Below are 9,338 nucleotides of genomic sequence, written 5' to 3' on the forward strand. Positions count from 1 at the left end.
GTTACCTTTTGGGTTTCTTATTTATTCGTTAGCTGTTTAAGCCGATGGTTCTATATCCAATACTCAATAAATAAATTGAAATAAAAATAAATATATATAGCTTTTTTAGATTTTTTGGTTTTGATCACAAAGCTATCAACTCAAAGTAATTACACAAACAAAAAAGTATATAGGGCAGGCATAGAGAGTAAGTAATAGGTGGTAAACGTTCGGGACTGGCTAAGGCATCTGATGAGTTATACTGCCAGATTTTAGAATTATATTTTCCGTAATTATTTGAAAAATATTTGGGAAATCATTATCTTATGAGAATTGTATATTATCGCACACAAATCAAATTCAAGGGAACAGACGCCATTTTGGAAACGCTTGACAGTTTGTATCGCAGGCATAGAGATTATTATTTATTTATTTATTGAACATTGCCTATAGAGCCATAAGTTTAAAAAGATAACAAATCAGAAACTCAAAACGTAATATACTTGCAATAAAAAATTAATTCGTGCCAAAACCTTACACGATAGTCTAATGCTTAAACTCTAACTGCATAAACCCGCCATTTTCTATTGCAGGCATAGAAACCTTAAAAGCAGGAGTAACCTGACAATGTGCGTTCTGAGATTTTGTGTTAAAGAAATGTGCATATTTTGTAAAGTAACTCAAGCCACGTTGTAACATTCGCATTGAATACATAGCCGATACAATTAAATTAGATTTAGAAACTCTGAATTTCACAGGACTGATTTCTCACACCGACAATACGAACTTGACATCAAAAATCGATACTAAGTACCATTTTAGATGTAACTTGTCCATCTTTGAGTTAGTTAAGTTCAAAGTAAGTTAATAAAAAAAGTAGACAAACAAACAAAACAACCCGTACACAATAGAGTCTACTTAGCGGATATATTAGGGGCGGTTTTGAGGGATTGTCGGGGGTGAGATGAAGAAACTTGCTTATTTTATATGTAAGTACACATATATATACTTTTTAAGATAGAACGTAGTGTTATGGAGACAGAATATGCCTGGGTTTCTTTCATAAAATTGTTGTACCCTCTAAATTCAGTTATATACGTGATATTCATTGACAGAGGAAAGTATTTTCTACAAATAATTTGTCCACATTGACAAAATTGTTAAATGGACATATAAAATGACAAATTTTTAGCAAACGTTGACAGAGATTATTCGGCTGTACCTTCTCTACGTGTATATGTTGTGATACATATGGAAAAAAATTGCTTATTAAATATCATGTTAAAACGTATTTTTTTAAATAAGCGTGCTCATAAAAGGACTTTTCACATAAACGCTGTTATAGTTTGAAGCTTACAAAATAATTGAGAAAAACGTTTAATCCCTGGTAGCCTACAACGCGCGTCGACGCGCGTTTCCATATTTTCATAACACAAATTTGCACCTTTAGGCTCAATTCACACTGGCGCAGAGTCGAAACGTCGCGACGCGTCATGTTTTTCGCCTATACAAGTACAAGTTTGTGTCATGCAAATACGGAAACGCGCGTCGACGCGTGACGACGGGAAGTACTGCCACATTATCAATTTCTTTCGCCAAGTAGTAATGTGAACATTACTGCGTTCCGGTTTTGAACGCAAAGATCTGAGGCGCACTAGCACTGGCCCGTCGTCGCCCTGAAACAAGTTGACAAGTCTCATGTGCCTGTAATTTCACTAGCGCCTTTACCCTTCAAAACCGGAACACAGTGATAGATAAGGTGGCAGTACTACCTTGGACGAACGAAGGGTTTCCCTAGTGCAGTGCTATGAGTGTATGTGTTATTATTATTAGCGATAAGCAAGAGTTGGCCACTTTTCAGATTAATAAGTTTATTTGTCAAACACGAGTTTTATTTTTATTTATAACGTTATTATTCACGTTGACGAATTAGTTTGTTTAGGAAACATAGATGGCGGGACTTGACACTTAGGCATATTGTAAAAAATGAGATTTTTGAAATTACAACTTTAAGCAAGCTTGTGTGTTTATATTAAAAAAACAAACTTTTTAAAGTGCTTTTCGTTCCGGAAAACTACTAAAACTATTAACTAAGGCTCCGACATATTTAACTAAACTAAGGGCGCGTTCCCATGATGTCGTGACGACAGATAGTCGTGAAATGGGAACGTTATCGTCCAACGAGAAATAAAGTGTTACGACGTCATGGGAAGGCGCCCTTACTCACTCACTCAGTCACGACATTATCGTCGTCGTAACGTCACAAGAAAGTCGTGAACGACAGTTAATCGTGTTGTACTATATGGGAACAACTTTATTTAAATTTACAAGCTACGACATTTTAAGGTGCACGATAATCTGTTGTCACGACAAAATGGGAACGTGCCCTAAGCGCTTCCATATGATTTGCTTTATCCGGGGTATAATGGTAAGCACACTTCTCCACATTATATTAGCGTGATATAGCGCATCATATCACGTCTTACATATTTTATCACTGACATTCTCCCTTTCTTAATAACATTTACACAGAGATATACTTATGTTTTATCAGACAGATGATGATGTATTTTTTATGTTATTCAAGTCGGTAAACAGTCACACGGTCTACGAAATGGAAATATTAAAGACATTTCGCAGCCTTGGAGAAATAAGATCACATCTGCAAAGTAAGAATTTTCACTAGAGGTTTAAAGTATCTACGAAGGAAATTAGGCAATGACTTTTCGTTTTTTTATAATACTTGCGACGGGATCAATAAGTAGTGCGCCTATATGAGTCCTCTCGTATCGATTGCGCTCGTATGAGCTAAATCAATAGGAGTCCACTCGGATTTCGGTTTAACACGTTACTAGTTCATTACCATCCAAGTAGCATTTGTCTCCTTTCGCATTCAAGATGATGATGATGAATGATCAGCTGCTGCGAGGTATAGGCTTTGGAGCAGATATGTTAATGGCTGAAGTACAAAATAATGATAGGAAAAAAAAGCAAAGCAAGGGAAAAATTTGGACCAGAAAATGGATTTTAAAACATAACCAACTGGATGCTTAAATAATTTTATTCGTGAAATGAAAGAGGAAGGTACAAATCCGTTTAAAACCTCATATCGTTAGTTACGTAAAATTTTTTCTTGGCGCCATTTTGTTTTCATAAAATGATCCAAGTATTCTCGTAAGAATAGAACCGCGTCCGAGTCCACTCGACATCCGAGAGCACTCGGTTCACGTGTTTACACGCTACGATTAGCGTCCGACTAGTGCGATTAGATCCGAGTGGACTCGCTCCTAGAGAACTCGTATAGTGAAAACCCGGCTTAAGCGACTCGCCTATTCATAACATTTGCAGTGTCTCTCAGAGTATATTACTAATTTGACAGTAATTGTTTCGGATGGAGATTGGGAGTAGACTCCCAGCATGGGTGAGTTATGGTCAGGCAAAAAACACTACCACCGCTTCACTTTACAGATTTCATACATCTTCTACTATATTTATACGTTTTTTTTGCTGGCTATGAGCCATATTTAAAGAATTCGAAATTGAAGTTCCACATGTAATATAGATTGGAAACTAATTAATCTTTTGAAATCCTACTTAGTTTTGTACCTAAATATTTTTTAATAAAATTCTAAAGCATCGTTACATTCAAGGCAAGTTTACTTCTTCATATAATTATATTCTTGTCGTGAAAAGAGTTAGTTGTAAGCTATTGACAAAATTTTTAATATAATTTTTTTAAACGTAAGCTTATTTTCAAAATAAGTTTTTTTTAAATTCCATTAATTTATTTATTGAACATTAGCTACAGAACCATCAGTCTAACAAAATAACAAGTTGTTAAGAAACTCAAAACTCACTTAAATTAAGCTAAAAATTAGTTCTTGTTTTTACACGTAATTACAAACATCAGCCAATTTTTTTAAATTTAAAATTCATCAATGGTAATGCATTTTTAAAGCTGTAAAATCAAAGAGCTTGCCTCCATTTCAATATTATTCCAAAATTTGTTACATAATAATAAAACTACAGAAAAAACAAACAAAATATGACAGCAACAATACATTATCCAATTTGAACGTTCATTATCAACGGTATTTAACTCGCACAATAAAGAGAGTGGTAGGGAAAAATAAAAAAAAAAGCATAAAAGGACAATGGGCAAAAAAGGCGGGGTATCAAACAAACACCGCGGGTGGTACAACATAATAAACATCTACTCTAAATGTTTAGATTTAAGTACGCCACTGAGTTTTAGGGTTCAGCTTTTGATTCACATCAGCCTTTTCATACTATCTTTTTTTATGACAAGTAACGGGCCGAACAAGTCGTGCGTCTGGTGGTAAGCGATTTGCATAAGTACGATTTGTAAAATCGCAAAGATCTGAGAACGACTGCCCCTGTGCCCGTCAACCTGAGACGTAAAGTTGACAAGTCTTATGTGGCTGTAGTTTACCAGCATCTATAACCAAAACCGGAACGCAGTAATGCCGTAGTAGTACCAAATTGGACGAACTGTTTCACAAGGAGCTTTACTGTTACCCCTATGTTTCATAGATGTAAAAGTTTTGGTTTTAACTAAAAAAATACTACAAAGTATAGATTCCATAAATACTACTAGTATAATAATAGAACTACTCAGGGTACCTACTACCTATCTATTAATTATTATGTCCTAGTACATAGCATAAGTAACCTACTTACTTAGATAATTTGTGTCTAAAAAGAATAAACTAAAACAGGGGCCTTACCATGAACTCTTACTACAGTTCAGTATAGGTTCGTAACGACAAAAAAGCGGGATGGTGATATACACTTCATGTAGCGCTGGCTCACAACGATTAATTTTAGCTCCTAAACTGAATCGTAAAAAGAGTTCATGGTAAGGCCCCAGGTCCAAAGTGCAGCTTAGAATCATTACGATAAAGTTGATTTTTATCAGGCATTCAGATATTTTTTCATAACTATACGGGGTCCTACTTCTATTTCGCAGAACATACTTAACGAACTGTAATTCAACAAACTTCAAGATAAAACAGCTCCTAAAGCTTATCACGTAAAGTTGAAATTTCAAGACTTAAATAACTTTTGAAAACCAATGGATCGTGAAATGCTGCCGATAGACTTACAAAATAAAATTATTTAAAAGCCGATCGTGTACTATGGTGGTGTATTATAATTCTAAAGTAGTATAAAGAAAAAACCTAAGGCACTGTTGTGCCTTTGCTTTTCTTTCTATATTAATAAAATAAGTAAGAGTGTATAGGCACCATATACTAAATCTATGATAGGCACACTCACGAATAAAGTAACGAATTTCAAAATGTAACATTTTTGGGAAACTGGCTATAAAAACTTAAACTAAATAAAACTTTGAAATTGTTTTTCAAATCTAATATATAAAACAAAATAAAGAAATTATTGTTGTACGTTTTTTAAATTTATTTTATCAGTGCCTACACTTCTTGAATTTTATAACTTTATCATATGTATATATCGTATACATATTTTTCGTAGTTGATGAATGTTTGCAAAAAAAGGCAGAAGATCTAGATTGAGGCTTTATTTATTAGACCAGTCTCATCAACTCGTTGAGGGTTTTTTTTATGAGATCAGTTTTTTTTTGTGAGGTCCATAGTGACATTTGCCTCTGCTGGAATGCTAAAGTCAGCCACAACCACTATTGCCACATAGAGTTCGTTCAGGGAAATACCATACCTGTTTCTGCCGTCAAGCAGATCATAAAAAATATTTACTGTTTTTCTTAACATTAATAGTACCTTATTGCAGAGGCCGGGAACTAAGGAATTGCTGGACGAGTATGAGTTGTAAGGACGAGCGCCAGCGATGCCTTGTATTAATACGAGTCAGGCAATCCCCGTTCCCGCCGAGGCATGTATAGATTTTTTCTCAAATAATGTGAGGAAATAATAAAAGACTAAAGAGAGGAAGATGTTCAAAAGAAAAAGAAAAAAATATATATATTCAAAGTAGTATTTGACGTGTTTACTACAATTGCTAGAAGAAAATGTTATTGTTTTTCCAGGCACATTAATAGTAGTCTGTTGAACTTCTGATGAAGTGTTTGAATATGTAATTTTTAATTCTCGCAACTATGAACGCTGGGCAGTTGGCTGTACGAGTTTTTCTTTTGCCTGTTTACATAGTTCATTATTAGTAGGCAGATTTAAAAGTTTAAAGAAGTTAGATTATCATACTTACTTTGCAGGGAAGAAGTCGCATGGTCCATAAATGACAAACTTTCCGTTTTCGTTTTTTGAAAGTAATGCAAACATTTCCGAGCATGTTTGAGAAAATTACATTTTCATAAATTTGCAATATGACGCCAGAACAAGAATATGAAATTTAATTACACTTATCTCTTAGAGAGACCCTAGGACAATTTGTAAATTAACATTATTCGACGACAACAAACACTCTTTGTGTCTTCGGTATTTCCCCAAATAAAAGGGCGCAGGTCATCGAAGTGGACATAAAATTAAACAGAATACTTACACACCGTTGGTCGATCCGTCAGCCTTGTAGCAGACTGGTGTCAACAAATCTACGACACCAACATCTTTGTGGCATCATTATTACCTTAGAATAATAACGCAAAGAAACCTAGTCCGCACACGCTAAGTGAGGCAAATTGCAGCGCGCCCAATAGGCCTATACGAGCGGGCGGGCCTTCAGTGCTCAAGGTGAACTTGCACCGCGAACAGCTCAAGAATTTTAGCTAAAAATGACGAAATGTGCGGTAAATGAGTGTAAAAATACGTCAGACAGACATAAAATAGATACTAACATTACATTCCACAAGGAAGTAACGCGTTTCAACTTGTATTTTTATATAAATATTCACTAAAACCGAAAATTAACCTACTACTAAAACTAGCCTACATGAATTTTATTTTTACCTCACTTGTGACAGTTCGTTTGATATGAAACTATCATTCTATGCGTTATTTTTCTAAGATTATTACGACAATCTGTTAACAAATTTTGTTTTCCTAGTTAATATACGGACTATGGAGTGACAATAACTATAGTCATGAATGAACAGGAATAAAAAAATAATGTTGCCGCGACTTTGGAAAGAAACTATTAAAAACGGTTTATTCATATTTTTCGTATAATAATTGAGGCATGTACATATATGGATATTAACTCTAATAAATTGTTGCAATGAATAAATTTGTTAAAGATGTAGTAGAGTAAGTAAAAATTTAGAACAGTACAATTTTTAGTTCGTTGGATATATTTAGTAAAAAGACCAGTAGCGTCATCTCTGATAGGGTAAACCTTTGACATTCGTAAGCGTCGTTAGTAGCTGACGCTATAGTTCCTCTCTCTGTTCACAGATGGCGTGGTAATAAAAATTTATATTTGCAACAATTTAAAAAATGAGCAAACTTGGCTTGGAGTTTTATCTTCGATAGCTGTTCGGCCACTTGAAAGGTGTTTTGAAACAAACACCAGTCTTCAGGGCGCCGGTAGGTACAGTTGGTGTTTAAAATGTTAAAAAATTTTCGAACCTTCAAGTGGCTTGTATATGGGACGAGCTAGAACGACAGTCGTCAGACGATAAATAAAACGTCACGATAAAAATGTGACGACAGATAATCGCAATTTCAAACGTTCTGTCGTATAAACGACAAGGCGGCTGCCGTGAACCGATAAATTGTCGTCACGATCTACTGGGAATAGCTAGACGACGACGGTCGTTCAGCGATAAAATAAACGTCTACGATACAGTCATGACAGACATTCGTGATGTGAGAACAGGCTAAACGCGATAGTCGTCCACGGTAAATAAAAAGTTACGACATAATCGGAGCGCTCAAGGATACTTATTTGAGTAAAACGCATTTGAAATAAACGTCTTTTTTATTGCAACCTTTTAAAATACAAAAACATACGTATTTATAAATAAAATATGGAACGTATAAAAACTATTGTATAAAATGTATAAAAATACAAAAGTCACAAAAGCTATCACAATGGCCACTGGCCACACACACAACACACGTTAAATAATTTAAATCCATAATTATTATTAAAAATGACACATACCACACCCTGTTTACAAAATAATACCCTTTAACAATTACAAGCTACCTAATGCAATATTTAAAAATATTTAAAATTTAACAACCCTGTAACATTTTGGTGAATGTTTTGATATGGAAAAATGTATTTGTTAAATGTATTTTGACGGCATCGCAACAGCAAAATGGCAGTTTGAATGCAGTCGTCAGTTGTGATACACAGACACAACAGGTTATTTGGATAAAAATGTATAAGTTTAACAAAAAGATTTGACATATTTCTATGTGATGGTCGTAATTACGATAATTTAAAAATATCGCAAACAAAAAAAAAATCGATAAAAATAATTGGCCAAAATCAAGTGTGATCAATCGAGAAATGTGTGCTAATTTACATTTATCAGTTTGTTGAAGTTGTTTATTTATTAATTTTAATTCTTTATTTATTTAAGGACTTTGAATATGTCGGCCACAGAAACAGAACTGAAACAGATAAATTAAAATGTTTTCTAACACATACAAACAAATAAACACATATACAAAATTTTCGCGGCGTTACCATGTTACTTACAGATTTTGGTTCAGACAAAACTGATCGAATCCACCCGACACTAAATGTACCAAAACCAATCTGTGCAAACAACCGCACCCCTAACCGCCCCGCTTACTCCTTTACCTACTTACCCCGAACTAGCGATGAGCGATTGTTACTAAAAAAATCGAATATATCGATAGTTGCACTATCCTATATCCTATATCGATTTAGTCGTCTTTACGCAAAATAAAGGAATATAGTTAGTAATTTTATTAATACATCTAATTAAATTTGCGATGTCTAAAAAAAAGCTCCTCTATACTATGGTACGGAATGTATAAAAACGATCTTATTACTTATTTAGCACCAATCGATCCTGTTACTAATTTGATAAGAATCAATCCAATTACTAATTTATTAACAATCAATCCTACTACTATTACGATATTTAATCAACAACCAAAAATAAGTAACTAGTAGATTAGTATTTCGATTTACAATCGATATTTGATAAACAATTACATTATTTAATCTAATTAGTAACTAATTGATGTCAACAATCGAATAATTCAGTAATTTTTACTAACTATCGCCCATCGCACACACTCTATGAGCAAATGATGTAACCCACGCAATTTGGAGGGTTCACACGCCTCATCAAATACAAAAAAAAATGTAGTTATTTTCGAGTTCTTAGGTTTTCGCGATTGTTACACATAGGAAATAAAACTATTTTTCCGGATTTCCTCTAATGAAAAATCCCAAACAGACATAAG

The sequence above is a fragment of the Hyposmocoma kahamanoa genome, unplaced genomic scaffold (genome assembly GCF_003589595.1).
Source record: "Hyposmocoma kahamanoa isolate Upper Pololo Valley unplaced genomic scaffold, ASM358959v1 76, whole genome shotgun sequence".
NCBI lineage: Eukaryota > Metazoa > Arthropoda > Insecta > Lepidoptera > Cosmopterigidae > Hyposmocoma > Hyposmocoma kahamanoa.